This window comes from Rhipicephalus sanguineus, chromosome 8 (genome assembly GCF_013339695.2).
Source record: "Rhipicephalus sanguineus isolate Rsan-2018 chromosome 8, BIME_Rsan_1.4, whole genome shotgun sequence".
In the NCBI taxonomy this organism is placed as follows: Eukaryota; Metazoa; Arthropoda; class Arachnida; order Ixodida; family Ixodidae; genus Rhipicephalus; species Rhipicephalus sanguineus.
Window position 1 is genome coordinate 50,885,875 of NC_051183.1, and position 18,748 is coordinate 50,904,622.

Sequence of the window (18,748 nt, forward strand, 5' to 3'; positions counted from 1 at the left end):
TGCAACTATTAATCAATACATGAAAATTATGACCTATTGAGTTTCATTGTGTGCATACGAACATGCTTCATGGTAACTGATATGATAAATGATACCAATGAAAAGTTGCATGCTCTTCACGGAAATGCGTCAGAAAAAAAAAATGGCTGACCCTCCGTCAAAGGAATCGGTGTAACATGAAAGTAAAACGTATCGTCACAGGAGTAGTTGAATTTTTTATAGTGCATTAGTATATGAGAGCATGTACAATGCCTATTGTTGTTTGGCAGATATACCACCACTTGATGTGCATGCACCCACGTTGACGCCAAGTGGCACATCTCCGTACCGACGACTAATGCCATGATCATGATTTAACCCTTGAGGTAGCTGAAGTGTTCAAGATATACCTAGACACCGCGTATGGTGAATGCCGCGCAAAGGTGGCATCAACAAGCAAAAAATTGGCCGCGTATCTGCGTGCTTCGCTGCAAATGCCGTCTGGGACGCCAGCCAGCCCGAACACGCGGTTTGGCGCGAAGCGCTGAAGCAGAAGAAACGTCCGCACTCGACGAGTACTATCCACACACTCATATTTACACGTCGCCTGGGTAAAACGGGAATGCCAGAGCGGCGCCCCATGGCATTCGTGCAGCGCAATACAGAACCGAAACCGAAACACAATGAGCTCGGGCAAAGGGCACGGAGGAAGGCAAGTTTCAGCGCAGTCGCATTTTCAGCGCAGCTTAAGAAACTAAGGTCTTTAGAATTACGTATGTATGCGTTTTCTATTAAAGGAACACACCACCTAATACTTGCCTAGTGATGTTGCGCCTCAGATATGAGTAATGTTTGCTTTTTGATCGACAATGTACACAAGTATGAACCTAGTCAGCCGTTCAACATGGCTGGCCCTTGGGCAAGTGGTTCAAATTGGCCGAGCGGCTGAATCGAGTGACGTGCCGACAAACAGAAAGACAGACAGACCAAAATTTCTCCGTTTAAGTATCCCAAGAAAGACTATCGTCTTTAATAGTGAACACTGATACTCCATATTCACTCCTTCAAAGCGCCGTAAAACGCAACGAGCGTCGTGTCTTCCTTCTAGCCTAGCCGCTAATTCTAAAAGGACGAGCGGGGAACGCGATGCGACATCCAGGCGAGCGTCGCAAAGCTATTTTTCGATATGGATGGAAGCTATGAGCCGAGCTTACGCTAAAGCCGCCATGTAAGGACGAAGCTTTGGAGAAGTGCATAACGAGCAGTAGTGTTTATTATGTATTTTCTGATGTCAACTTTGCGCGGGATTCATGCTTCGCTGTGCACAGGTATATGTTAACAACTTCAGCTACCACAACGGTTAAATGATTATCATGGGCATTAGTCGTGGCGATGGAGATGTGCCACTAGGCGTCAACGTGGGTGCATCCACGTCAAACGGTGCTATAGTTGCCGAACACCAATATGCATTGTAAAAGGTCTCCTGTATCACTACACAATAAGCACTACTTCTGTGAAGACACATTTCAATTTCGTATTAAACCGATAGTTTGACGGAGGGATCTGCCATGTGTTTAAAAAATTCTGCGAGGCAAGGGCATTCACCGCTACTATGTCCAAATGACAAAACACCCGCAAAAGTATATTTTATATATTTAAATAAAATCTAACAGGCAGAATACTCGATCTAAAGTAACTTTTTGCAAGGAAGAATATTTATTGCAAAACATCAGATAATAATGTATTGTCTCTTGGGCTCGACACAGTAATTAAGAATAATTTAGAGCGATCTTCTTCATTTGAAGCAAAAGAAAGTTTGCTGCTTTAAGAGTGAATCAGCGATTCATTACACGTCGGGCATTCCTTAAAAGGATAGTATCTATAAGCACAGCGGTATTCTTCACGTTTTCCCGGAACACTCTGCACATCACTTTTTTTACGCCAGTCGGGTTCCTTTATGCGTGGATATTTAACACGCTTACGAGTATAAAGCACATCTGTCACCTTCATCAACATTATAGCTTTTTAGTGAAGAAGAGTGGCCTCAGAAGCATTGCTCTGCGCCTAACCAGCATCGCCATTGGCATGAGCTCGTGGTTGCTGCGCTTGACCGAAGCTGCTGACCACTGCTTGTTCGCCCACATTCTCTGCCAATAAACCTCTTAGCAGTTTCTCCAAAACTGAAGAAACAAGTTTTCGCCAACGCATATTTCTGTATATCATTGTTACACAAACAACTCTTTTACTCATCTGGCGCATCGCTTTAATTTTGGTTGGTAACAAATTTACTGACATCGCTTTAATATCATGTATATCTTTATATATTTCATTGGCCAGAAATGCATCGGAAATTATTTATATACAACGTTAACGAAATACATGTTTATGTCGACCGAATAGGAAGAGTAGACCTTCTAATCGTGGGCGCATTTATACCCTAGTTCGTTTTAAAATTGTAGCAGAAACAGATAGAGCTATTTAAAAAGTCATGTGGACATCAGCAAATTGCAAACAGAAATCGCATCTGCTAGCATGCTCACATAAACGCGTACTTTTGATATTACTTCCAATGATTATATTACATCTGTGCGGCTCTTCGTAATGTTCGAAATAAATAAACTAAATGAGGCACATTGGAATTGCGTGCGGGGTGACTGCTGCGTACTCTGCGACCGCTTCGCCCAATGAAGATGACCCGAACCATTTTCAAATTCAACAAATTTTCTTTGTAAGTTAGATCCTGTCATTTAGTATGATCTCTAGTGCAATTAAGGTTCATCACTTCCCTGAAATGACAAGAGGTAAATAAAATCTATATTTCTATCAAGATAATATTGCTCTCTGAATAAGTCATCATGCTCAAAAGTAGTACTCTTCACAACATAGCTACTTGAAGTCATCTCTCCGTTACTGGTGCTTTGTCGCCGAATCTGCTCGAACACATCTGCGAATGCCTTTAAACAACTCGCATGAACGAATATATTTTATTGTGTAATTGCTTACACGGCTTTTACAACGCTTATCTACTACATCTCTTCTGACCGAATCATTACACTATATTTCCGAAACTAGCATTTTCGCGGAAGGGCAAGTGTGATTTTCATGGATTTCGAAAAAAGCGTTTAATAAAGTTTAAACGTAAATCGAAAACAAATTTCGAGCTTCTGTTTAGCGATAATACTCTTACGAACTCGTTCGAACTATATTTTCCTCACATTGAGCAGTATGCCGACGCTAGAAATAGATGCCGCGTGTTTCATCTATTAGTTTACACCGAAGCAGCAAGGCGAGTTTCCTTTTAAATATTTTAGTTATGAAAGACTTCTCGAATGATATCGAGGTATAGATAATGGTCGTTGCAGATGGCTGAATTACATGCGCCTAAATATAACCAAGAGCAGATCAGAAAAGTCACGGGGGAGCCTTCGAAATTCGTAGAAAATGTGAAGCGGAATGCGATGTGCGTTCTGTTGAATTTCTAGAGATTTGCTGTTGCGGATGCGGCCATCTCTGTTTAAAAATTCTGCATTCCAAGAACATCTGCGTCGCATTAGCGCCGCATCTTGCTGGCGTCCCTAACGAGAGATGCTAATTAGGGGTGAGCAATATCAAGCACCGCATCTATCATTAAAAAATGTCTTGCGTAAAACGATAAAGTATATTAAGTTTTAAAGCTATGGTATCTCAGATTCAATTTGCACGGAATAAAGAAGATGCTCTGTCTTTCAAGCAAAATTAGGGCCCGAAAATAAATAAGGAAAATTGTGTGGGATGCTTTATCCACTACATTGGCACCAAAAGCTGAAAAAAGACACTCCAACATCTAGCAGTGAGATTTATAGTTATTGGGTTTTCCCTCGTTTCTTCACCGTGCTTGAAAAGCTATCCACAATACAAGCTGTGAGAAAGTACGTCAGAATAAATTATTTTTCCTTCATTATTAATCTTGCTACATTTGCTTAGTTTGCTGTCAGCGATAAAATTGTTATATATTAAAGACATTTTAAATATAAATATTTTTTCCTTTTAATATCTGCACTTGCTGTTATATGTTGAAATCCTTTTAAGAGGCCTCAGCTAATGGAATAATGTTTCCGTAGATGACATTCAATGCTCATGAACTAATACATTAATAAATACACCACTGAAATTCTACTTTGTGGCTGCAGTTCAAAAAGAAAAGTGAGCAGTGTGATAAAACTCGGTTTTTTGTCGCCCATCATCAAAAAAAAAAAAACTTGATGACCAGAAGTGGACTAAAAATCCATTATTCTATCTCGAGGCATCCTTCTCGCTAATCTCATACTTGTCTCTACTAAATTCGTTTTGAAATTTGTCTCTATTTAGGTAACTCGCATGAGTGAAATCTTTACGCTATGTATCAAAACTGTCTACCAGAAGTTGTAGTCAAATGTCACTCAATTCAAAGATAATATCCCCTATGGAAATCATGAATTCATTTACAACTTTCGCTTTATGAATTACGCCTCTTGCCTGGCTTCCTGTAAGTGTTCTAATTTTACTTCCCGTTTGTTCTACTGTGCGCTAATAATAATGATCACATTTCTTAACAGCATTGCCTTCAACACAGCGCTAATGATTTCAGCATCCACATGTCATCTAAAGGAAAATGCTGCGACATACAAAATTTGCAATTGTACGACCTTTAGAACGGTAGTATTTGCAGCCTTCATCATTTTGACGAGGCAATTGCGAGCCAAACATCTTTCTGACTGTTACAGAAAAAAACTAGAATTTTGGGGCACGTGTGAAATAGTGTTTTTTCTATTTTTTGCTATTTCCTTTTGTGCAATATTACAGTTCGTGCGCATTTATGAACATATGATACTTTTTGTTGAGTCTGATTCCCAATGTTAGTACACTCTCATCTAGCCTTGCGTCAGCTTTACCATTAGACACTTGACAGTGACGAAATGTAGAGAACAAAGTGGTGATCATCGCGGAAATAAAACTGCTTTTGGAAGTTAGCGGGCCGTGTGTGTCAGTTCTTTTACGTTCTTGTATTTTTCACGCTTTATAAAAAGACATGCAAGGTATGTGCTGGACATATATGCAATGCTCTCTTTTTTGACGCGTGTACAGTCAAATCTACGCATTTCTTCCTTTATTGACGGAGCTGCGAGTCAAGCTTTCCAGCGAGATTGTAGAATTGCAGCTTTTGTTTGTGGCATGTAAAACGCAACAAAATATGTCATGCTTCGCGCATACCAGAGTTCGCACGAGTCTTTACTAATCTTAACGTTTGTTACTAGCCGTCAAGGTTGATGGCCTACGCATGATGCTCCGACGACCGATCAAACGTGAACTACTCCGGTGGTTCTAAAGAGAATAGAGTCGCACTCAGTAGTGACGCAGTTGATTCTCTCATAGGCGTGCATAAATTCAAAGGCTAGTGAAATGCGATTGAAGTATGTCAATTCTCTAACCACGTCGTGCAGCGGAGCACCCAGAGAAAAACGGCGTCAGCGGCGGCATGAACAGGAACGATGCAAAAATATCACGCGATCAGAGATTCCGCCTTGTTGTAGTCATCATGCGACGTCATCATGACGTCGCTGATGGTCAAAATTTGTGACTTCATTATGATGTCACACGATCACATTATATCATCTCATGTTTCAGAGTGTGCAGGCCCTTGAAGCACTGCAATGCCACGTTAATTCCAGGAGGCTTGTGATGCTTCCGATACAACTGGGAGTGTAAAACCACGTTAGGTCCGGCAAGTTTTCAGGGAGTGAAGACAGTTATCACTACAACCGTACAAAAGAGACAAAGCCATTTATTGGTACCCGTCAGAGAGAGTGGGTGATATGGGTGAGACGTAGCTCCCCTTTTCAACGTCCACTTCATCCATAGACGTCGGGCGGAGCCAGCTGGTTCCCTGCGGCGGCCTGGGGCTGTTGGATGATTTCTTTTTGGCCCTGCTCTTCCTGTCTTGCCGGAAGTATTCCCATGACCCTTTATTCCCATTAAGACCGTTTAGCGCTGGGCAGGTCCAGAGCTTGTAGTCTATGGTCAATATGCTTTCACAGTTTGGGAATTTGGAAGAAAGCAACTCAAGATGCCATTTGCGTAGGATATACGTGTTGGAGAAGGTACCTGTCTGCACCTTTTGCGAGATTACTTTTTCCTTTCTGAGATATTTATGGGTAGGGGGGGGGGTTACTGCCTATTCTTTAGTTTTCTAGAATTTCTTTGTACGTGGTCAAGTTTCGCTTTCTGGACAGAGTAGTCTGCCTGCGCGTGGGCCCGGCGCGTGGAGTCATCGGGCGACGTTGTTCGCGATCTCATTACCTCTGAGTCCACTATGGATGGGTGCCCACATTATTCTAATCAGCTCGTTAGGAACGTTCTCCTTTCCTACTGAAATAATTGTGCCGCCTTCTTTGGGTACTTCATAATCTTTCGACAGTGTTATAAGCTTTGATTGCAGTTTAGAGTCGGTGATGATAATTTTGGTCGATGGGCTTATGATTACCAGGGCTATTACCGCCATCCCTGAATGCTCTGGTGAAGAGCGTCTCACGCTAGAGCTCGAGATTAGCTCGCCTTTGTCAGTCATTACTACTGTGGCGTAGTACCCTTCTGGGTACTCTGCCGCATCGGTGTCCACTTCCCCTTGTTGGGGAAGAACAAGCTTTGGAGTCCCGCGACTCTGCTTCTCCTGCGTTCCTCATTGTGTATGGGGTTCATGTCATGCTCAAACACTAAGAAGACAACACTTGAACAACATCCATGGTAGACTAGACTGGCAGTTAGGCTCCGTCACCACCTGGAAATGCTGAGACACATCCTCGACCCAAACAACCCCAAAGCTGAGAGCTGGAGACAAATACAAAGACTAACACACACTTTCAAGGGGACAGGAGAGGATATGATCAAGCAGATAAAAGAATGTTAAATAAGGGAAACAAGCACCGATACATTTTTTCGACTATAGCGGCTAAAACAACGAGAAGTTAGACCAGCCAGTGAAAATCCGGATTAAGCTGCCTTAAACAAGCTCGAGTGAAAAACCGCGGCTGGTCCTGATTGGGTAAACAATAAGATTTCTAGAAGCCTAGACGGCAACTCCCTCCAGAAACTAAGGGCATCTGGCGCAGAAGCAAAAAAATTCCGCAGCATGTCCAAAGTCGCGCAAGGCTGGGTCACAGCAGAGCTCGTGGACAATGAAGAGAGCGCGTGCTGGTTCACGAAAATGGCAGTTTTTCTACGCCACACAAAAAAGTATACTTTCTATACTGAACTATACATGGCTATGCTATCTTCTTTTCGTGTATGCTGCTTTGTATCTATTTCTGTCTCGGTCTTCCTGTTTTTATCTCTCTATTTTATCTTTCTTTTTTCTATGTCTGTTTCTCTATCGCGGCCTCTGTGTAGTCGGTGTCTCTCCATTGATCTTTTCATCTGTTTCTTACATTTCGCATTTCATATTCTATGTATATGTCGTCGGTTTCTCGCCTTCTATTTTTATCTCTGTTTATCTTTTGCTTTCTAACTTTTCTCTCGCTGCATATTTCTTCTTTCTTTCTGTGTTTTTCTCTATTCCTTCCTGTTCTTTCTCTCTTCGACTGATGTTGTGAAAATTGGAAATAGTGCCGCTCTTGTTCGTGCCGCGTAAATGCTTGTTATATAAAACACGATTGTGCGAAAAAACGATCGGTCGTAAAATGCCGGTTAAATTTCAACTAGGAGCCTGGACAACGAACAGTGTTCTGCATTGTGAGTCCTCCATCCCCTTATAATATGCAACCTGCGAGAACTTTACAAGCGAGCAAATAATAGCGACACTACATCATATCTAAGGGTTTGTACTAGAAAACGCAGGAAGTCGCAAACCTGTTAATATTTTGCTACACTCTAGCATAGAGTAACCGACGAATTACATGAGGCGGTGTCACAAGTGTCAATGTCAGTTTCGCTTTAAGGGCTAAGCAATGAATGGGATAGCAATAAATTAGAATGTCAGGTGAAGAACGGCAAGTAGCTCGATTGAATGTCCATGACAGTGTTTTGGAACTACTAAACCACATCGCGCCCCACCATATCAGCGGCCTTCTTCATAGATGTTCCCAAGGCATATGATTGTGTGCTTCAGGCAGGCATCGTCAACGAGCTCAAATTCATGTGTGTGTCGAGAAATGCTCTTCGGTTCGTTCATGAATTTCTCAGAGGCCGCTGTGTCCGGGTCAAGCTAGAAAATGTAACGAGCGAAGAGTGACGCGTTTCCCTGGGCGTCCCACAAGGAAATGTCCCATCTCCCTTGCTTTTTAACGCTGACATGGCCAGCCTTCCTGATATTGGACCTTATCTATGAAAGCAGTGAAAATATCCATCTACGCCGATGACATCTGCATTTGGATCTCAGGGTACCTGCACAAACGTTTGGCCCGGAGAGCACAAGGCGCCATTTTAATCATTGAACGTCACTTGTCGACACTTGGTCTGTCTTTATCAGCGGAAAAATCGTCCTTCATGCTCTTCCCGGGAGTGAGACGGAAGTCAACACGTCTTTCGCCGAATATTCGAGGCCACTTAATTTGTTGTGCAACAAGTTTCCGTTTCCTGGGCATTACCATCGACAACAAGCTACTATGGCGACGTGTGGTGGATGGTATAGTGACTGCATCTGTACAAAATAAGCGTGCGAAGCCAAGGACTGCGATAGAAGACGAATAAGTTAAGAATGCTATGTGCAAGATGGCTTCCTCTCTGATTTATCGCGTTCGCTCATAGTTTTCTTTAGTATCAGTGCAAAGGATCAACGCCCTTCCTCGTATGGCAGGGGTACTTTGGGGCAACAGTCCTATGTCCATGCTTAAGCTGAATGCTGCGCTCATAACAAGCCGCATTCTTTATCAGCTGCCGCTGATATCACCATCAAGGAGCCAGTTCGAACGCTTAGAGGCAGTGCGCAGAAAGGGTCTTCGCTTGGCGATGGGAGTTCCTCAGGCGGCTTCAAACAAGAAGGTCACCAATGAAGCCGAAACTCTTCCGCGCCGTCTTTTGGCGTCTCAGGCCTTATTGACGCAGCTGTCAAGATTGGGAGAGTCCTTCGCAAGCACGGCGCTTCTCCGGCGGCTAAGAGCAAGAACTGGCTGACATTTTAAAGTGGCGCTGAACACATTTCGATATTTAGGCATGAAATTCCCTAAACGGCGCCCCACGGACCCTCCATGGTCTTTTGTGGATGTTGCCTGTAACTTCAGCGTACCCAAGCTACCAGCGAAACGCACCATTCCAGCCGTGGAAGCAAAGTTTCTTGTGCTGGATTACTTGAGCACCATGTACCGCGGCCACCTGCAATTGTACACCGACGGATCAGTGTGCACACAAACGGATAGCTGCGAAGCGGCTTTCTGCATACCCTGCCTTGGCGTGTCATGGTCGGGCCACCTGGATCGCGTGGTTTCGTTCACAACCGCAGAAAGCGCTGCAATCACCGCGGCGTTACGAAAATTGCGATCCTTTTCTACACGAGATGTTGTAGTGCTGACGGACTCCAAATCGGCGCTACAAAGACTGCATCGTGGCCTACCTCAAGAAAAGTTCACCAGGCAATCTCTGGCGCTCATAAACACTTAATTGGCAAGAGCTTTAAAATAAAGTTTCAGTGGATCCCATCCGACTTTGGCATTGAAGGCAATGAAAAGGCTGATGCCCTTGCATGCGAAGCGCGGACATATCTTCCAAAAGTAAGAACTCATAAGACACACCAGAACAACAAACATGCAATACGCAATCATTTCAAGGCAATCTACAAGTTTCCACACCATGCATGTGTAATCCCTGGACTTTCTCGTGAACAAGGGACGCTGTTGTACCGCATAAGAACCGGCTCCGCATACCCCCCGGCTTGGTCATTCAAGACTGGACGATACGCTTCTCCATTTTGTGCCTTCTGCGGTGACATCGGGGACATTGAACATTTTATTGGGCTTGGCCCGCAGCTCGATGTGGAAAGAACAGCGATGGTCCGCGCCTTGCAAAAAAGTTGTCATAGGCACTGGACAGTCGAAGAAGTCATTTTTCCTGAAGGGCCCGCGGCAACGAGGAGGAGCGTGCAAAGAATTTGGCTGGTCTTTCTGCGAGACACTGGGCTATCCAACACGTGGTGACGGGCACTTCCCATTCAGGAGATGCTCAGGCGGAACAATTGCCGGCCATGCAGGCCAGACTAACCCCGCCTGCTGCAACATCACCACCACAACCACCACCACTACCAACAACAACCTAAATAGCAGTATACTGCAATAATCAGTTCAATTTCGCATTCTTGGTCCCCAACTGCGCATAAGGCTACGGTGTAGTTCTGCATAAGCTCTAACAACGAGACAGTGCACTTTATCGCAATAGGAGGCCACTGCAGCGTCTGTGTTATGGCGCTGTGAATTAGTTCATTTTTGTCAAGCACGCCACACATCAGGAACTTTCAGGTGATAATTCGGGAATGTATCATTCTAACAAGCTTGGAGGTTCAACATAAAGTACTACTGCCATAGAGTACCTAAATTATTCCAGCATTTACTAGCCAGTGTTTCCAAACGAACAATCGAAGCAACGCGAGTGAAAGCTGTACGAACTGCGAAGCATAGATTCGCCTCTTCCCCTTGTGTTTATGTGCTCTTTTCTGTTCTGTTTGTGTGATTATCTGATTTGATTTCTATTTAAGTATATTATGTTCTATGGTCTCTTGTGTAGTGTTTTTCTACTGTTTGCTGCTCAGAGCGCAGTGCGTATAGCTCCAGACGCTGCCGTTTAGATGCCGCTTTGCTGGCTGGGAAAGACAAATCAGCACTGCGGCAACGCTGACGTTCACGGGCAAGAAAGCGCTGGCATTCTAAACGTGTAGCCTGCTGAGCTTATGTGTAGCAAACGTGGGACCAGCGTGACGTCAACACAAGACATTCTACGACGAAGGGCCGTCCCTTAACGGCTCCGCGCGGTTACAAAAAGGTACTTATCTGTACGCCAAAGTAGCATTTTCGCCCGAGCAGCTGTTCTGCAGGGACATATTACATATTTCGGTTGTCTCGCTAAAACTTGCAAATATTTTTGTAAGAAAGCACTTTCGCAGGTGTTTAGTATTGTCACAAACGAGCGCGTGAATAAAGCGCGCGCGCGGCCACTTTCAAACGACAGCGGGACAGCACGCATAAGAGCCGGCGCCGCGCTCCCTCCTCACCCACTCGAGCCAGACGCAGACAGCCAGATCAAACGCCCGGCAAAGCCTAGAACCATCTCGAGGGAAAGCATGACGATGCCGCGGCGAATAGAACTGGCGAGAGAAATCTCGCACTTTCCTTAGATTGGCTGTGCTGCACGCCGGAGGACACTCCCGACGGTTCTAGAATCCGGGGGAGAGGAAATGAAAGCGTGCACCAGAGTCAGTGTGTCAGTCGGTCCGGAGATGGTGAAGTTATGTTGAGTGTGGCTCCGCCAGGCACAGAAGACGTGTTTATGATGTGCGGTCAGTCGATTGTCGATCTGGAAGAATCGAATGACGACGCCGTGTGAACAGTGACAGGTTACGAGAGTTTCCTGGAAGAGAAACAGTCGGGACTGACGACGACGGAACAACGACGACCAGCGCTGGAGTTAGCATAAGTGTTTCCTGGAAGAGAAGCATTCAAGTACCGTCCAAGAATTGTGGACTGGATACGCTGTAGAATATTCAGGACTTTAACTGTTCTTGAATAGGTTGTAATGCATGAGACTGCATTTGTAGTGCGTGATCTGTTTGTTTAGTTCCCGTTGTGTTAACACTATCAGAGTTATATTGTGAAGTTGTAACCGGTACCAGCCGAGTGTGCTTGTGTTTGTGATGTTTGTACTGCCTTAACTGAGAATATATTTCGCTTGTGTTATCGACTCTCGGCTTTGACTCGGTCTTTGGACCACAACTGGCGTTCGCTGGCGCACTAAAAGAAGCAACACTAAATTGTCCGCGCTGTCGTGGTCCGTTTCGGGGGGCCGATGCGTCCGCCCTTGGAATCCGCCAGGTGATTACCATCCCCATTAATAGGATTAGTGACAAGTTTAGTATTTCTAAAGAGCAAGTGCCCATGGTACAGCGTTTTTGTATTCTCAATTGTTCTTTGTGATATGTACAAGTGGATGAAAGTAAGTTTGCTTCAGTTAAATACCGACGTGTTCGCCGCATTCTCATATTGTCTGGAAAGCAACGCGAAATTGTAAGGAATTTAGAGACAACCCGTTTGTTTGATTTCGCTGTTTCGTCCCCAACAACATGTTTCATAGCATAAAGACACTTTCTAAGCTCCATTTTAAGTCCTTTAACTCGAGCTACTCAGGCAGCCTTGGCATGTGCTCTCTCGCGTCGTATTTGTCTATGACTGAGAAATCGCTGCAAGTTTTTTCGGTACTATTTGTGCCTGCTGACATACATTCGGTCATAGTGCAACACAGCGCGTTGCCATGAGTGGTGATAGTACGTAATTTTAACGGTGATTGCAGCAATCATTCTGAAAGTGCAGTAGTATTTATAGTATACTATTTCTAGTTTTGCAGTTGGTTGCAACGATAAGAATTTAGTGAAATACTTCATCGGCGCGTTTTGTTCCACCAGGCTTGTTCTTTCTCTTACCTTGTAGACCTGGGCTCGCCGAGGAACACCAGTATCAAGACCCAAGCAGATGGCTGGGCAGTACTGCAATGGGAGACACCTGTTAAAGTGAATGGCGTACTTGGCAAGTACATAGTGAAAACGTGCAATTCCTACAAGGCGCGCGTCCCAACTGCGAAATGTGCAACATTAGCGAGTATCGCTAATTTCGCTGCCTACTGCGTTCTGGTGACGCCCACGTCGAAATTTGGGGACGACGTACTTGAAAATCGGCCTTTCGCCAAGGAAGTGGTGATACCTGCGGCAGGTTAGGAAACACTTTCTTCCTCATAACGTACGATAAATTAAATATGACAAAGTGTACAGGAGAAAAATTCCCCCTCCAGATTATATCTTTGTCTCAAAACTTGGTGTGCCTTGTTAAACGGACACCATTGTTGTTCGCAAAACAACGAAATATTTATTGGAAGTCAGTCCAACAGACTATCTTACAGACGGATTTCGGTTCCGCCATATTGGGCTGTTAACTTTGCCGTTTTGTATCTTGAACAAGTAAAGGAACATTCCTACGGCGGACGTACACACACGAAAATAGTTGTGTTGGTGCATTCGAGGTTTCCTGACCTTATCAATTCACGTTGTGAGACGCAAAAATAAGGAAGCGTTCGTATGACCACCTAGGTGGCAGCTCCTATAAGTCTTTCTAAGTCTTCGTAAGTCTTCGTAAGTATTCTTAAAGCCCGAAGCAGCGAAAGATAGGGAAAATTTTTTTCAGCAAATCATTTGCCGCAGAAATTAATGGAATGTACATCTACTGCTCCAGGGTTGATATCTTGGACCCGAACAAATATTTCCGGTACTATTATGCCTGCTATCTACACAATTCGGGTACACATTCCTCCTGCGGCCTAATGGATGCAGCTTTACTGTTTCATAAAGTGTCCTTTAGCCACGCGCATGCAACAAGCTAAAGAATCTGACGTTGTTTCAAAGACGGTGAACACAAACTTCTAAAGCTTCTTCACACAACCGAATATTTTTTGTGATATATTATCCGAACCAAAGACAGTTTTACATTTGCGAATTCTTGTAGAAGTTCGCCTGCAAGCGCAACTAAAATGCCCCTTATGAAAACTCATTTCATTTTTGAGTGACACTGCGCCTTGCACACATTTTTTCAGAGCATCCACAGAAGTCTTTTTACAAATAGGTTTCTTGAAGTGGAAGAAACGTTCCCGATAATGCGGTGATAGGAGGGGAGGACGAGTCCCATCCCATGTATATCTCTCGTGCAAGGCATAAGGAAGATATATTACCTGGAAAGTTGGTCCCAAGGTACCACAAGTGCCTAGTAAGGCCTAGTAAGTCGAATGGCCACAGGCTTTCGCCGAACGCAGTTTGAAATTTACAAAACATTCTCCAATTTTTTTCTCCTCTCGACCAATGCGAAGGCTACTAGCAAGTGGCTCTGCAAGAAGAAACACGGAAGTTCTCCGCATTCATTGCAGCGTTTGACGTGTACAAATACAACCGACTTCCATGTGGCTGGAAAATTCTCCAGCCTGGTTTCAGGAGATGATGAACAGTGTTTTGAACCCACACTTGCGAATCTTCTGTGACATTTACATTGATTTACACTGACGAAGCCCTCGTGTACTGACGCTCAGAAGAGGATACTCGGAACACTTTGGTAAAGTTTTACAAGCCCTTAGTGACGTATAATTCAGCCATCGCTGGCGCGATGGCTGACGGCCTTGCTGGAGCTGTATACGACTCCGCTCGCAGAAAACTCGCCGAATCGCTGGCGGCGCGGTGGTTGGTGGTGCCTCTGCGTGATGGTCGCGGGTGCCGCACTTGAGCCGTTGCGCTATGTGGCTCGAAATGCCTATTTCATGATGCATGACACCACGGTGAAATTATTTCATTCCACATATTTGACGTGTGTGTTTATTTCAACTTGCAGATATTTGCCATGTGCGTGCGTGGTCATCGCCTGTGTCACGTGTGAATAACTATTTGTAATCTTTTTGTGCTTTGCAGGACGCAGCCGTTGTCCACAACGTGCACAATGCTGTGTGCGCTGGCGCGTGCAATGCCAGTCATCTGTCGCTTCCGTTGGAGCAGCTTCAAAAATGGTTGTACGTGATATGACAACGCGGCTGGACCTGTATTCAATAAATTCAATGACAGAAACTGGAAACTTCATATGTATAGAGAAACATAAACGTTCCATTGTCTCACTTTTGTCTCTCGTTGTCGCACGGACTTCGAGACCAGTGATAAATGCATGACTAAATATTTTTTCGTGTGTTCTTTTCCTCGCCACTTGTTGCTCACCGCGAAAAAAAAACACAGACACACGAAAAGAGTAATAAGTCTTCCGGAGAGTAACTGCAGAAAATCATCCCTCGGGATTAACGGATTATTCGAACTGGGGATAAAAAGTTCATCCGAATGAAGTATTTGAGTGAACCGACCGTTCGCCCGGTGATGTGCAACTGCGGGGACTAACGGTTGTCCGGTAAGGTGTAAATGTGAGGAATAATTGTTAGTCCATTGAGGTTATCTGTGAGGACTAACAGTTGCCCGGCAAGGTGTAAATGTGAGGACCCAATGTTAGTCTATTGAAGTGAACTGTAGGGACTGATATTTACCTGCATGGGGACTAACGATTAGGCTCGGTGCCTTTACTCCTTAAAGGGATTAATGGTAGTGGCAGCCCCATTAGTCTCCAAAGGCAGGAATCACACACCCTTTTAACACCATTTTGCATTATAGTGTACCGCACTCGATTGCGCCCCTTAGTTCCAGAACCGTGCTAGCGCGCATTCTTGTTAAAACGTAACACTCTAGCGGTGCAGGTGCGTTTTTTTCGAAACAACAGATTACATTCTCTTCACAAACAGGCCACTCTGGCAGTTTAGTGTAAAGGGTGTCTGCTTTCCTGTCTCATACTTTAGCTTTTGTTTAGTGCAGCGTGAGCACAGCCGAGAATAATACGAAATTTTCGTTTCTTGTAGTCTGGAAAGTATCAAGGCTTAATGCAGCTTCACATAAAAACACGTTTTGTGAACAATTTTCTATCTTAGGTTACGCAGTTTACTGCAGAGCAAGGAAACCGGTAGCGCTGCTTTGAAGATGGATATGGAGCAGCAAAATGCATAAATCGACGGTCGCTGTGAGAGCCAAGAAGGTCTGAGTTCAACTATAATCAAAGACCAAGAAAGAGGCTCCTGACATAAACTGCGTAATGTATTCGAAAAGAGAGAGAAAGTCTGTAATCATTGCTTGCATCGACTAAATTTATTCACTCATCGGAAACCCTAGGAAAACACTTCGACTGAACATGTAGTTAAGTTTTAGGTTATTATCTTTTCAAGAGAGTAATATGTCAAGAGTAAGGTTAATGATTTAGGTAGTCTACGTCAACGAACTTACATGAAAAATAATGACTACACAGGAAAAGAGGTCATTCGCCTTCAGTTTAATCACCAATGTAAGCAAGTGAAAAGTTCAATGGTAGTGCAACAAAATTATAGACTGCGAAATTTGGCACGCTTAGTCATTCATTTTGTATAGCGTTTGAGGAGCAAAGGAAGACATGCAGAAAAACAGCGCAGACCCTTATTATTTCTTTTCTATGTGCATATTTTTGTGAGTGCCACCCGAATTGAAACATGCTTCAATATGCAAGCATGAATACAAAACAATATAAACGTCAGAGATGAGTGCCCTACATGAACCACGGAATATTAATGTTGGGGGTCAGAGGAACACCGTTATGGCTCCTGGACCCATTTTTGCGCTGCTCAGCCTAAGGCGCAGAAACTGTTCCAAGGCGCAAACGCTGGTCATTCTCTGCAGCGGTATCCTCTCAAATTGTACCATAAAGCATAACCGCTGGGCGACAACAGCGAGATGCGAATAATGGGAGGAATAAGCAGCCAATACAATGCCGTCATCAGCCTCACTGGCCCCACTGGAGGGCGAAGGCCTCTCCCATGTTTTGCGAATCAAACCGGTCCTGTGCTTCAGGGGTACTTATTATGTCAGCGAATTTCCTAAGCTCATCTCCCCGCGTAACTTCATCATCCCTGTCGCGCCTCAGGGCTACCGGGCATGAAGACGCCGACAGTACTTACACATGCTTTATTGGCATGCCTTCAACAGTGACCGCCAAGAAACGTCGAAGCAAAGTGTCTTAGCCCAGTCTTATGCCAAGCGCTTTTATACATATAGCAGCCGAAGGCGTTTAGGTATGGGACGCGCGACAGATATCACGCATCACGCGTGTACAGGTACACAACTTGCCCCACCCCCTACACTTATTTGAGTCCGGAACGTTTATGGCGCATAGCGATCAGGTGGGCGGCGTTGTCTCTGTGGGTAACGACGTTCGCTAGCAGCGTTTGCAGTGTCCGCCGGATGACGCCGTATGATTGCCGTGCAATTGACTTTGGTTGATATATCGTTGGCCGGGACCGGTACTGGCAATTGTTGACGTCCTTTAACGAATAGTAATCAAACTCTGTGGCAGCGTCGGTTTGTCGTTGCGGGTATGATTTTGGTGACGCACCCATGCGGAGTCACTACAGTCAAGTGATATCACACTTGCCCCGTGCGGGTCAGAACTGATGCACAGAGCCACTTTTCTCCGGATCAGAAATTGCGCACATAAACCGCATTGAAAGTAGCGCGTTGCAAGTATCGAGTTGCTTGCCGTTATTCGTGTGACATTCTAAATTGTTGCTATCGCATTCATTGCTTCGCCGTTGCGGCGAAACTGTGACCTTTTTTGCAGAGGCCATTTGGGGGCCCTTTAAAACGACAGGGCTTGCAGACAGGCACACAACATAGTTGTCAAGACACCGCAAGCGCTGCTAATAAATGAAAAATCATACACTGGCGAGAAAAAAGGTAGACAAAAAGTTTCTCAAACTCGCGAAAGCTTACAAAGCGGTCCTACCACAGAACCAGTGAAATCACCGCAAGTCACTAGGCCGGATCAGTTTCGCACAGTGATGGCTGGAAATGGCAAGCATTGATAACTTATCTGTGCATTCCGTGACAAGAGGCGACAGCGATCAATAAGTTCCGCGTGCCTGTCTAAGCGAGAAATAAATGTTCACTCTCTTGACTTCTCTCTTGTGTCCGGGTTTGTACGTCCTGTCTTTTTAACATGAATACTAAACAACTCGCTCAGTTATCTGTTGTTTTTTTTCCTTTTTCTCCATGGTTGAAGCCCTTTTCATCCCTCTAGTTTGTGTCGGGAGTTGTGAAAGCTTCGTGACGTCAAAATGACGCCCCAGAAAAAAAAAACGGAAACAGAGGGCGCGCTGCTCGCCGGGATCCGGCCAATCAGCGTCGGCTGAAATGGACAGTCCGTTACATAGAAACATCGAGAAGAGTTCCCCTGGTGAAGTGATGTATTTTATGTCCTGACTGCCCGCACGGTTTAAAGAGAAGAGACTAACGGCGGTGCGCCTCAATTATTGCGCGGCGGCGGCGGCCGCGGTGGTGGCGGCAGTGGCGGCGGCGGCATGATCACTCCCGCGACTTCGGCGACGGCGTAAGCAAAAACAGGCGGCGTCGCGGCGCGGCGGTGCACAGTGCTAGTCTCAGGGCATCCGGGCATGAAAATGCCGTCCGTACTTAAATATGCTTTAACTGCATGCCAACAGCAGAACAACAACCAAGGATTGTCGAAGAAAAAGCGCCCTACTCAGCCTTACACCAAGCGCTTTTATACAGATAGTGGGCGAGGGTCTTACGATATGAGCTGCGCCGCAGGTATAACGTGAGCACACGTGTACAGATAAGCGACGCTGCCCCTAACGAGCTTGCCTTCTCTTGGAATCCAGTCTCTTACTCTTAATGACCAACGGTTATCTTGCCTACGCGCTACATGCCCTGCCTATGCCCATTCGTTATTGATTTGGACAAAGATGTCCGTCACAGCCGCTTGTTCCGTCACCCACTCTGGTCATTCCTTATCCTTTAATGAAGTACCGACACAATATTTTGAATGCGAGAGAACTTGTGGGATACATGTGTGTGGGCACACACGCCTCACATACGAAATATTGATGGATAATATTGCCACACGCACTCCTTTCTTTTTGTTTTATGTTACTGGCCCATTGCACGTGTAGCTGCTGCTTG